The sequence below is a fragment of the Camponotus floridanus genome, unplaced genomic scaffold (assembly GCF_003227725.1).
Source record: "Camponotus floridanus strain SB8 unplaced genomic scaffold, Cflo_v7.5 scaffold83, whole genome shotgun sequence".
Classification (NCBI taxonomy): Eukaryota; Metazoa; Arthropoda; class Insecta; order Hymenoptera; family Formicidae; genus Camponotus; species Camponotus floridanus.
Genome location: NW_020229853.1, coordinates 117,978 through 131,709, shown reverse-complemented (window position 1 = coordinate 131,709; position 13,732 = coordinate 117,978). Strand labels below are relative to the sequence as shown.

The 13,732-nt window shown below is 36.1% G+C and overlaps 1 protein-coding gene across 10 annotated transcripts in view; it reads left to right on the top strand.

The window, feature by feature from the left end:
* LOC105248882 (cysteine protease ATG4B) overlaps positions 1 to 13,732 on the top strand; it is a 274,541-nt gene that overhangs the window by 181,460 nt on the left and 79,349 nt on the right. The window contains exon 10 of one of the 10 annotated variants that reach the window (XR_003123634.1): positions 11,961 to 12,177. The exons of the other annotated variants lie outside the window; for them this stretch is intronic. The gene's annotated coding sequence lies outside the window, so the exon portion shown is untranslated. The remainder of the gene's footprint in view (positions 1 to 11,960; positions 12,178 to 13,732) is intronic. 10 annotated transcript variants of the gene reach the window in all.

Genomic DNA, 13,732 nt, shown 5'->3' with positions numbered 1-13,732 from the left:
CGGAATAAAGGAAAAAAAGCATGCCAGCATTAATTTTTTTAATGAATATGCAATGCAATGTGTTTATAAAGAAAATCAACAAATGTTTAATGTTCACAGAATTAAAAAACGAGATTAATCATGGAATAAAGTCAAAATAATAAGTAAAATGGGAAAGATTAGAACAAAATAAATAATGAAAACTTACAAGAAGATGCATGGAAGTGTTTTCGTCCTATTTTGATAAACTTCTAATATGTTATTTTCTAGACAAAAATAGGATTTATGTATTTTTTATGCGTACACATATGCACGTGCAGAGGATAAAATACCTTTTTAAAATACCTTTTTAAAAAAATTGGTTTTTTTCTTTTCGAAACGAATATTTTTGAAACCATAGGAGAGAAATAAATTTTCTCTCCTACAGTTTCAAATTAAAAGTTAAATTGTATTTAAAACTATTTTACAACAATGAAAAAAATTTTTTATTTTTTTTAATTTTTCAAACTTTCTCGCCACTATATAAACATTTTTAAATTTTGAAATTTCTTTATCACCAAATAAAAGGTTTTTTAATCTAAACATATGTTACGTTCAGACCCTGGAATGGATGGACCGTATGGAAGAACGTAACTTACTTACCCTGTGACACACTTTATTCGGGCATGTGTATGGATCGGGTCGAACGAATGAGAAGGGCCTGACACAGGTCAGCGACTGAAGGTCTCTTTAACGTTCCGTTTTTAAACCCATTCATTCGGTGGTCCCTTTTCAGTAAAGAAATTTAATTCTTGTTACGCGGGATGAGACTTAGTGCGATCTCAGAATTTAGGGAAGAGAACGGGTTAAATAATTAAATTATACATTAAATTAAAAATACATATATTATAAAAAAAATAAAGAAGGAAAAATACATCTTAGCAGTTGTAGCTATGCGTGAGTGGGTGGGTATCTGTATGTGTATGTATATATTCTCGCGGGTGTTACAATCGTTCGGAGGTTATCAGTCAGAATATACAGGGAAGAATTTACGTTAAGAATTAAATTCTGACTAGTTAATACAACATACATATAATTAATATAATAGAAATAAAACAAAATAAAAAGTAAATGTGTAATAAAAATATGAATAACATTTACACATTAAAGGAAGTATAGAATTCGTCGTTTGCGCATATATTATATTATAGTATTATAGTTAGAATTAAAATTTTCTAAATTCGCTGAAACACAGGTATAAATTAAAATACTAATAATAAAATTAAGATAAGAGATTCGCCAAGTTTAAGTTCGAAAATTATTCATCTATTTCAACGGTTTCTCCCAAAAGTAGTGATAATACAAAGGAAAATAATATAAACAGCAAGAAAAAAAAATAATAATAATGCAAAGATTGGAAATTAAAAGAAAATGAAGTAAAGAAAAGGGAGTAAAGAAAAAATAAAAACGAAGAGTTAAATATATATAAAGAAGGGTTGAAACGAGAAGTAAAGATAGAAAACAATTTTTGGTAAATAAATCAGAAAAGGCAATTAAAAGGAAATAAGAATTAAGGAATGCTAAGTACACCCTTAACATTTCCTATGAAAATGCACTTGTCTGCCTCTATTTCTTTGAAATTAAACTCTTTTAGAAAAACACAAAACTTTTTGTTCCAATAATGAGGAGCTTGTTCAAACCCAGTGCTTTTCGTAATCGACACACGACCCTGTCATTTAACTTTTCGACTTTTAGACCCTTTGGAACAGCCATATAGATTTCTTCCTCCAGCTCTCCATGTAGGAACGCCGTTTGCATGTCGAACTGAGTAAGCTCAAGATCCTTTGCTGCAATTACTGTAAATAACATCCTAAGTGACTCGTACCTTACTGGAACAAACATTTCCGTAAAATCCACTTCCTGCTGCTGCATAAATCTTCAAGCACACAGTTGTGCTTTGAATCTATATACATTCCCGTTGTTGTCCCTCATGAGTTTGAAAACCTACTTCGAGTCTATTATTTTCATACCTGGCTTTCTTTCGACTATAATCAGATCTCGTTCTCTCATGCGCTTCTAACTCACTGTTGATTACCTCAATCCACTGAGATGCTTCCTCGCTCTTCATGGCTTCTTTGAACATTAAGGGTGTGCTGAGTGTAGCCACGTTCGACTCATAATGCGCCGGATGTTTCAAGCTCTCTCGACTTCTCAAGTTTGATCTCGACTGGATTGATTTCACGCTCTTCTTGTTTTGCCTCTGTGTTCTCCATAGCTGGCAGAATAGCTTTGTACTCTTCCTCGTTTTCGCTGTCCAGTAGACAGACTTCTTGTTCGTCCTTTGGCAGAATTATTCCAGTATTCTCTTCACTGACTGACACTTTGATTTTTCCGATTTTTTTCGTTAAACACAACGTCATGTGATACAGAATCACCTTTCTTGTCTCTGGATCATAAGCTTGATAGTTCGATAACTGACCTTCGTATCCAACTAACAGCACCCTTCTTGCTTGTACGTCTAACTTCGTCGACAATTGTTTTGGTATGTGCATATATGCTTCCCAATATTCCCAAATATTCTCAGGTGCTGTAGATTTGACTTCTTGCCAACCCACAGCTCATACGGTGTCATATTATCTCTGTTATTTGCTGATCCCGAACGAGTCATCAGATATACAGCAGTATTTGCTGCCTCTGCTCACAGAGTTAAGGGAAGATCCTTGACGTAAATCATTGTTCTTGTGCATTCGATGATCGTTCGATTATCGCGCTCAACCCTGCTATTTTGCTCCGGAATGTACGGGGCGGTGTTCTCTCTCTGTATTTCTCGAGCCTTGAGATATCAGTCCATGTTTTTGTTGCAAAACTCCAGTCCGTTGTCTGATCGTAGCATTTTCATCGTCTTTCCGAATTTGTTCTTAATTAATTTATCAAACACTTTGAATTTGTCATATATATTACTTTTGTGTCGTAGGAAATAAATGAAACGGAAATTCGTTGCGTCGTCCTTGAACATGAGCATACTATATAGTATATCGTGCTCCACCGGAAGACTCAACTGACATTGGTCCGCACACATTGTGTATCACAATGTGTATCACTTCACCCGGTACCGTTGACTCTCGATCACGACACTTACGAAAAACTTGTCTGTGTGACTTTCCGACCTGATACACATCACAGAAGAATTTGTCTTTATTTGACAATTTTACACCGTCCTCTATCCACTAATTCGTGTAACGTGCGATCATTCACATGTCCTAGCCGTTCGTGCCATACACGTAAATTTACAATAGACACATTCGCTTCATTGACATTCATTTTTCCTTTGACTCAAAATAGCATTCGATAGATCTCGTTCTCTTGTTTTACGAGCGCATTCTATTTTCGTCCATAATAATTCTCACAAATTTGTTCTTGAACAACACTTTGTACCCTCTCGTGGTACACTTGCCGACTGAGAAAAGATTTTTCTTCATGTCCGGTACATGAAGTACTTCCTTGATACACGTCTTCCTTTTGCCACGTTCCATCGACGAACCTTTCTGTTAAAATCGTTCCTATGCAACGTCACATTCCTTTCTGTTAAAATTGTTCCTATTCAACGTCACCCAGAGATACCACCGTTACTCAGATCTCGATAATCGATAAACCACTCGCGTCTATGCGTTATGTGAGCTGTTACGTCCCGGTTACAAAATAATAGAAAACTACAATACCGAGATGGTTAATGTGGACTTTATTTTATAGGATTTTATTTACACTTTATTGATTACTACAATCTTTGGTCGCCAAGCTATTCTTGACAAATTCTTAGTATATTTTATTTTTCCGAGTTTTTCTCCTCGGCTATTAAAGAGTTCGGTTTGGGTTCCTCTAGATCTTTTATTTGACGAGCGAGGAGTCCTTGGTGGGGAGGAGCAAGGTGTCGCCGGGGCAGGAGAAAATTTCCTCTCGAACAGTTCAATCGGAATTAGTTTCCAAGGAAGAAATTGGATTACTTTCCGTTGGTTGACATTGGCAATACTAAGAAGGTCTCGGAGATCTCGAGGATCTGGAAGGTCTTCAGGATCTGGAAGGTCTCGGAGATCTCGAGATCTGGAAGGTCTCGGGGATCTCGAGGATCTGGAAGGTCTCGGAGATCTCGAGGATCTGGTAGGTCTCGTCGGTCTCTAGATCAGGAAGGTCTCGGAGATCTCGAAGATCTGGAAGGTCTCGGAGATCTCGAGGATCTGGTAGGTCTCGGAGATAAGGTAAACCGTGAGGGTATTCAAAAAAGACAAAAGATAATTTCGTTGAATAGATAGAAGCTAATTTCTGCGACGTTACAAGAGGTGTAAAAGTCGTCACCCGCATCTTCATAAATACACTTTCCAATGTTTTTCAATTGCGAGAAAATAATCTTAATCTGTCGCGCCTTTCAGCGGCATTAATTATAATTGAGATTGCGCCAACTTCACTACGCTGGTCAGCGCTTCCCGCGATCGCGCTCGGTGTGGCGAGCGTCAGGGACGCCACAGGACCCCCTCGGCTGTATATTAGTTAGGGATCTGAAAACGGACCGGTGGTTTGGAAGTCCGACCACTACGCGTCTGAAGTTTTTTTGGTTGTGGTTTATCCGTTTTTTCATTCTGTTGATTTTTTGAGATATCATCTTCTTCAAGGATGTATGCTGGTTTAACTCTATCTATAGATACATTTATATTTTTGCCGTTTTTATTGATAGTGATAACTTTTTAATTTCTTTTTATTATTTTATAAGGCCCTTCGTACAGAGATCGAAGTCCTCCTCCAATTATTTCGTTTCGAACAAAAACGTGTGTTGTTGTTTTCATATCTTGAAAAATAAAAGTCGTTGTTTCTCCATGCCTTTTTATTTCTTGCGGTTTTAATTTTTGCATACTCTTCCTTAGTTCTTCTAGAATCTCTCCTTGGTTCTCTTCAAGAACTTCTGGAGTGTTTTTTTGTAAGAATCCTGGAGTGTTATTTTGTAAGAATCCTGGCAATTTGATTGGTTCTCCGAAAACCATTTCTGCTGCTGTTGCTTGTAGATCCTCTTTCCATGCTGCTCTAATACCCATTAATACTACTGGCAAAATTTCCGCCCAATTTTCTGTTTGATGGCATTTAATAGCTGTTTTTAGTTGTCTATGGAAGCGTTCCACTAAACCGTTTGCCGATGGATGGTATGCTGTGGTCCTAAGATGCGTGGAGTCCGTTAGTTGCATTAAGTGTTTGAATAATTCTGCTTCAAACTGTCGGCCTTGATCTGTAGTTATGCGTAACGGTATGCCGAACCTTGCCATCCAGTTAGTAAAAATGACTGTTACTATAGTGTTTGCCGAAATGTCTGGTAGTGGTATCGCTTCTGGCCATCTTGTGAATCTGTCTACTATTGTGAGGCAGTACCGATGTCCTTTCGAGATTGGCATAGGTCCAATGATATCAACGTGGATGTGTTCGAAACGTCTAGAAGGAATTTGGAAATTTCCGATTGGTGCTTTGTTGTGTCTCGTAATTTTCGCTTTTTGGCATTGAAGACAGGTTTGTGTCCATTTGCGGCAGTCGCATTGAATTCCTGGTCAAACGAAGCATTGCATTATTAGCTTTACAGTTGCTTTGATCCCAGGGTGTGATAGACTATGCAACGATTGAAAAACCTTTCTACGAAATGGTCTAGTTACGAATGGTCGTGCGAATTTTGATTCTTCGTCACAATATAACATGGTTTCTGTTCCTAGAATCGGTATTTCTTTTAACTTTAGAGTTCCATTTCCTTGCAGAACTTCTAGAAGCTCCTCATCTTCTTTTTGTGACTTTGCTAGCTCTTCGAAATTTATCGCGTTATAAATACTTTCCACTCTTGACAGGGTATCTGTTGTTACGTTTTCCGGATATGTGCTGAATGTCTGTGGAAAATTGCCCTATAAATTCCAGATGGCGTGCTTGGCGTGGAGAACTACGGAGCGAATCTTTGTTGAAAGCATAGATGAGGGGTTTGTGATCAGTGTAAATTGTAAAATTTCGTCCTTCCAGGAGATGCCGGTTTAGTGTTTAACTGCTAAATAAATTACTAACAGCTCCCTATCATAAGGGCTGTACTTTCGTTGTGCTGGACTAAATTTTTTACTCATGAACGCCAGTGGTTGCCAATCTTTTCCGATTTTTTGTTGGATTACTACTCCTATAGCGTTGTCGGAGGTATCGGTTGTTAAAGCTAGCTCGGCTTGAGGATCCGGATGAGCTAGAAGTGTAGCTCGGGATAAGCTCTTTTTTGTTTTTTCGAAAGCTTGTTCTAAATCTTGTGTCCATACAATAGGTGTTTTCTTTTTCTTCAATGTGCCAGATACTGTTTCATGTAACTTAGCTTGATCCTTTGCTGTCCCAGGAATGAATCTTCTGTAAAAATTTAACATTCCCAAGAATTGACGTATTTCTTTAACTGTTTTTGGGAAATTTTCAATAGCTTGCACTTTTTCAGGAAGAGGTTTGGTTCGTTCTGCTGTAACCAAATATCCCAAGAACTTTACTTGATTTTCCCTAAAGCTGCATTTGGTTTGATTTATTATTAGACCATATTTGTCCAAACGCCGGAATATTTCTCCAAGATGTGTTTTATGTTCTTCTTCTGATTTTGATGCCACAAGTATGTCGTCTATGTATGTATAACAAAAGTCTAATCCATGTAAGACCTCGTTAATGAAACGTTGAAATGTTTGTGCTGCGTTGCGTAATCCAAACGGCATATATTTATATTCAAAGAGGCCGAAAGGAGTTGCAATTGTTGTTTTGGGGATATCTTCTTCATGTACAGGTATTTGATTATAAGCTCTAACTAAGTCTAAGATCGAAAATATTCTTTTGCCCTCTAACGTCTGAGTGAAATCCTCTATGTGAGGTATTGGGTATCTGTCTGTCTGGTATCTTGCGTTTAATTTCCTATAATCTCCACATGGTCGCCAAGAATTTTCTTTTTTGGGTGCCATATGAAGAGGAGAGGCCCAGGGGCTTTTTGATGGTTGAATTATCCCTTCATTTAGCAAGAGATCGAATTCAGCTTTGGCTGCTTTTAATTTGTCGGGTGCTAGGCGGCATGGGCGATATCCTTCTGCCGTGGTTTTGATATAGTGAACTGTTGAGTGTCGTGTTTCTTTTCTGACTCCGCTTAATTTGGTTATATCAGGAAACTCCGCGAGAAGATTGTGGTATTTTGTCTGTTTTGATAATATTTTGATGAAACTGATATTCCTTTTCTCGACGACAGGTTTAAGTTTTTGTGTGAAAAGTCCTGTTTTCCCGTCGATAAGTCGTTCTTTTTGCAAGTCTGGAAGCAGATGGTAAAAAGATAAAAAATCAGCGCCGATGAGTGGTTGCGTAACATCAGCTATAATGAATCGCCATAAGAATGTTCTTCTTAGGCCGAAATTTGGTTCTAGCGTTATTTGTCCATAGATGCGTATGATCGTTCCGTTAGCTGCGTAAAGTTGATATATGCTTGACCATAGCGGATCTTGAACTAGTTTGCGAGGATAGACGCTGACATCTGACCCTATGTCTATAAGGTATGAGACTTTGGTTTTAATGTCTGTGATTATGAGGCGGCAAGTATGTGGGTTTGAGTCATTTGCCGCCATTGACTCCCCTCCTCGTTTTCCTTATTAAACTTGCAGGGTTGTTGGCATTTATTTGCTTTGTTTCCGAAGCGTCGATGGTAGTAACACATTTCCTCGTTTTCTTGGTTTGCTCGACTCTGTGATTTACTCTGTGACCGTCTTCTTGGTGACCAATTTCTGGACTTCTTGAGCGATTAAATTGCCTGTTGTTTAACTTTGCAATTTGCTCAGTTAATTTTTTGATTTGATCCTCCAAAGTTTGTTTTTCTGTAGTACTGTTTGCCGTAGCTGCTATTGATCGGCTAGTTACTTCAGCTATTCGATTGGCTTGTTCAGCAACTTCCTCAAGTCTGTCTTCTGTTCTTGTTGTGAGTATGATTAGCATTTGTGAGGGTAGTCGTCCTATCCAAAGAGTACGGAGGAGTTGTTCTGGTACATTTGCTCCTGCGAGTGTTCGTAAGTGTCATAAGAACTGCGACGTTTCCTATCACCAAATTCTTCATGCTCTAATAATTGGTGGGTCCGTTGTTCTTGGGTAATCGTTAAACGTTGAATGAGTGCTTTTTTAATTGCTTTCGTACTTTTCGGCTTCCGGAGGTTGAGTGATTATGTCCCTTACTTCCCTAGCGTACTTTGTTTCAATGTGTGCTATAACGTATAAATATTTTGTTGCGTCTTGCGTTATTCTTCCTAGTGCAAACTGTCCTTCCAATTGTGCGAACCAGAGTTCTGGTTCTTCTGACCAGAAAGGAGGTGCTTTTATTGCAAAGCGGCCAATATGTTGATTGTCTCTGTCCATATCGGGGTCACCAATTTGTGGACTTTATTTTATTTAGGATTTTATTTACACTTTATTAATTTCTACAATCTTTGGTCGCCAAGCTATTCTTGGCAAATTCTTAGTATATTTTATTTTTCCGAGATTTTCTCCTCGGCTATTAAAAAGTTCGGTTTGGGTTCCTCTAGATCTTTTATTTGAAGAGCGAGGTGTCGCCGGGGCAGGAGAAAATTTCCTCTCGAACCGTTCAATCGGAATTAGTTTCCAAGAAAGAAATTGGATTACTTTCCGAGGGTCAGTTGACATTGGCAATGTTAAGAAGGTCTCGGAGATCTCGAGGATCTGGAAGGTTTTGAGGATCTGGAAGGTCTCGGAGATCTCGAGGATCTGGAAGGTCTCGGAGATATCGAGGATCTGGAAGGTCTCGGAGATCTCGAGGATCTGGTAGGTCTCGTCGGTCTCTGGATCAGGAAGGTCTCGGAGATCTCGAGGATCTGGAAGGTCTCGGAGATAAGATAAACCGTGAGGGTATTCAAAAAGAACAAAAGATAATTTCGCTGAATAGCTAGAAGCTAATTTCTGCGAGATTACAAGAGGTGTAAAAATCGTCACCCGCATCTTCATAAATACACTTTCCAATGTTTTTCAATTGCAAGAAAATAATCTTAATCTGTCGCGCCTTTCAGCGGCATTAATTATAATTGAGATTGCGCCAACTTCACTACGCTGGTCAGCGCTTCCCGCGATCGCGCTCGGTGTGGCGAGCGTCAGTGTGGACGCCACAGTTAACTTAATTATTTTATTCAAATGCCTCCCATATTTTTCAGTCACCCTGCATTCACGGGTTTACTGGGGATGAGGGAGATTATGATCTATTATCAAATTTAAATTAAATTCTAAATGAGAATAAACAGGATAAAAAGATAAAATAAAATAATATAATATAACTAAATGATTAAATTAAATAAGAAAGTACAATTGATCATGAAGTAATGCCAAACGAATGAATAAAATTAAAATAATCAAGATTAATACAGATATTATTAATTCTTTCATTACACTTTTAATAATTGATGATACTCAAGTTAATACAGATATTATTAATTCTTTCATTACACTATTAATAATTGATGATACTCAAGTAATAATGATCTCAAATACTTGAATAATCAACGATTATAAATCGACATAATAACTATAAACCAAAAAAATAATTATGAACTATAGTAATAATGAACCGTACAGAATAATTATACTAAGTAAAATAATAATGACAAAACTATGTTAAATAATTCAATAGAAATTAAATTGATGACATTAATTTCAATTATAGTATAATAGAGAAATAAATAATAGAGAAAAGGATTAAAATAATTTTAACTCACCAAATTTTAATTATCCCTTACTTACTGGGAAAATAATTGATATTCTTCCTTCCTTCTAAATCTGTCGGAAGTAGCGTTCGAAATTCAAAGATCCAGCAGTGTGAATTTTCTAATGACAGATTTCAAAATTCGATGGTAGAGAGTGGTTCTCAATAAAATCTTATCGAACTTTCCAATTAACACTACGTATATTGTGTAAAATATAAATGTATAAGTAGTTACAATCAAGTCAGAGAATAATGCAGTGAACAATCAGCGAAAATCAGAATTCGTCCTAACTGTAGGCCGGAGAAAAAACTTCTGGCCCTCCGTGACAATGGCCGGTAGACGCTGGTCCTCCTTAGTATGACTCGTTGGGGGATTAGATAATGCAAATTTCGTCATCTTCTTTGTCCGTTGGAATATCGATCGGCCAGCTTGATATGCGGATGTTATGTTTAGTTGATTAACGAGAGCAAGTCGTCGTATGAAATACATGAATGAATTCCTTCTTAATAATATTACAATTTTATTACAGATTTAATTCCTTTTTTCAACGTCGACTATGTACAATTTTGAATTTTGTTCTTATTACCTAGTCCCGATTTTACTTAAGTGGAATAATTAATTAACCAAAAAATTTACAAATGATGTCATAATGAGAAATTGATCACCAGTAATGGTCGTTATCTATGATTAAGGTTTACATTCCATGATAGATAAACGCTCGCCCAATCTTGAAAGCGTTTTCAAATCGCTCCTTTGTGGAATTATTCGTGGACGAATTTATAATTCTTTTATATCTTTATAAATTTAATATAACTCTAATAAATTTGGTTAAAATAGTTATTAAAAGTAATTAATTAAAATATAAGTAAGATTAATTAAACTATAATTAAGGATAAATGTAATTATAATATAATGCTAATGCTAATAAAAATAATATTTCCTTCAATCTTGCTCTTTTGTGATTAGATGGAATTGCACAAATTTCAATAAGGAAAAGAAGGAATTTACTTGTATGATAAAAAGAAGAAAATTATTGGTCGGGACGTCACAGAGCCAATGCCCGCCGTCGGTAATCCAGATATTGTCCAGATCAGCGTTCAGTATGCAGTTCACTGTACCGACTGAGGGATCTATCCCTCCCATTTTATCGACCCTGTCTAACGGTTTGTTTCCGTTATCTACCAGAAATGCACAACCGCGCGACTCACGAGATTCACTGGCGTCACTCTTCCGGTTTTCCCGCCTTTTATTTTTACACTCCCGCGCAAAAAATGACCCTTCTCTCTGCACTTGAAGCATTCGATGTCTGCGATCTTTCGGCTTTTTTTATTTCTTGTTTCCTTTCGCTTTCATTTCATCACTTTTCCCAGCACTGTTCTTTTTATACGCCCAGAAAGCCCCTGGGGCCTATCAATCTCAGAGTTTAGTCGAGCTTCTTCACAAATGAGCCTCTTTTGCAAATTTTCAAGCGTCTGCCGCTTCGGATCCACACTGTCCCCAGCCGTCTGTAGAGTCGCATATTTCGACGATAAACTCGCGAACATTTTCGCCATGACTGTTACATCTGACACTCGTCAAATGGTGCGGCCATGTTCTGCATTTTTGCGATATACTTCACGATTGACTCTTCCGGAGACATTTTATATTCGTGAAATTTTTGGGTGAACATCAATCTATTTGATGCGGATTTCTGCTCATGTACGCAGGATAATTTTTCCCACATTTCCTTCGCTGTTGAACAGACCAATAATGGTTCCAATTGCTCGCTTTCTATCGACGAGATCAAGAACATAGCACGCGCATTGTCCTTAACCTACTGCTTTTTTGCAGCTTCGTTGTCCTCGCCTGTCGACATCGTACACTCGCCGTCTACGACGTCACATATCTCGTGAGCCATAAGTAACGTATTCACTTGGAACTTCTAATCTTGGAAATTCGATCCGTTAAACTTCGCGATATTACGCCGAGATATCGTCAGACATTTTTTTTTAACACGCGCGAGAGTGCAATAGACAATGAACGAACGCAAGCGTTTCGAGCACAAAAAATGATTATCATACCGCGATTCCATGAACACGTGTTTGCTCTTTCTCTCAACTCCCCAGTCTCACAACTATTGCTCAGACCAGGGTGACTGTGTCCATAACCTATTGAAGAAGAATTAAATTGAGAGAATGTGAGTGATTGGAGAATAAAGCAAGCTCTTTATATTCTATATAGTTTATTTTATATTCACAGACGCCACTTCATCTCACGTACTTGTCTCTCAATAGACTACAACAGCGCTAGACTAGATGCGTGGCTGAGACTCGAATAAAAAAAACTTGCGCTCGCTTTCTTATGGACAATGGACAACATGCCTTAAACTACATCAATCAATCAATAATAATATCAGTAATCACTTAGTTAATTGCTTGGAAAAACATTGAAAATGACCCATCAATGAATCGACAACGTAAGTACAGCGCGGAAGATTGCAGAGGTTGTGAATTGAAATTACTAATGCCGGAACCGTTGTTCTTACATGTGCACGACTTTTTTATTCTGTATCGTAACATACTCTCTCCATTGAAAGGATAACGATGAATTTACATGGTGGATGAGTTATATTAGATGATTACGATGAAGTCGCTTGCGTACTTTAGCAGTACAACTCACAATACATTTCATATTCGCATTTACATTAGTACGATTATTGATCAATCGGTAGATTAAGAACATAGAAGCTTAGTTGTTCTCTTTAATTCTTCAATTGCAGTTTTGACGATAGTATATTCCCAGTCAGAAATGATTTGTCGAAAAGACGTTGTTTCAAAAATGAAGATCTAAAAATTTCGAAATTTCTATTGATTTCGATGAATTTTTGACTCCAATTTTGATTGATTTTCGATGTCGAAATAGAAACTCGAATCAATCTTCCTAATCCAATATTGACAAATTTTGTAATTTATTTAAAAGAAATAAGAATAAAATATAAAAAGGTTCATCAATTTATATAATTTATGACAGTAGTAATAACACTACTGTGAAAATTTTGAATCAATAAAATAGATGTAAAGAAATGATTGAAAAAAAGTCAATTAATTTATATGTATATTATTAATTTTTTTTATATTGTTAAATTTAAACTTATATATATATATATATATATATATATATATATAAATTTAAATTAAAAAATTAATTATATATATAAATGATTACTTTTTTATTCAATCATTTCTTTACGTATATTAATTCAAAATTTTTCAGAGTGTTACTATTGTCATAGTAATTATATAAATGGATAACTCTCTTTATTTATATTTTGTTCTTATTTCTATATGTATGTATATATATATATATATATATATATATACAGGGTGGGCCATTTTAAGTGATCCACTCCAATAACTTTTTTATATTTGAATGTACAACAAAATGTTTCAAATAAAAGTTGCTTGACTTCGAGGGGGACAGAAGATGAGTGGCAAAAATTTGACCTTGGATAGTCATTTGAAGGTCACATATAGGTTACTTTCAATTTCTTAAATGGAACCCCCTATTTTTCATTGCATATTCTTGTAGCTTATCTCGAGAGCTTTCCAAAATACTATAATTAAGTACCTTTTCATTAAATACTTTTTGAGTTATAAGGCTTGAAATAATTTCTTAATTTTACATAAACCATAAAATATCTAGTAAACCATTCATTTTTCGATTATCTTACCTTCATACTTTTATGTACAAAATAATGAGAGGAATCAATTGGTGTAAAGAAAACACATAGTTGTTTCTAAGAAAAAATATGTAATTTGCAATTAACAATTCCATATTTTTTCTTAAAAACAACTGTATGTTTTCTTTACACCAATTGATTCCTTTCATTATTTTGTATATAAAAATATGAAGGTAAGACAATCGAGAAATGAATGGTTTACTAGATATTTTATGGTTTATGTAAAATTAAGAAATTATTTCAAGCCTTATAACTTAAAAAGTACTTAATGAAAAGGTACTTAATTATAGTG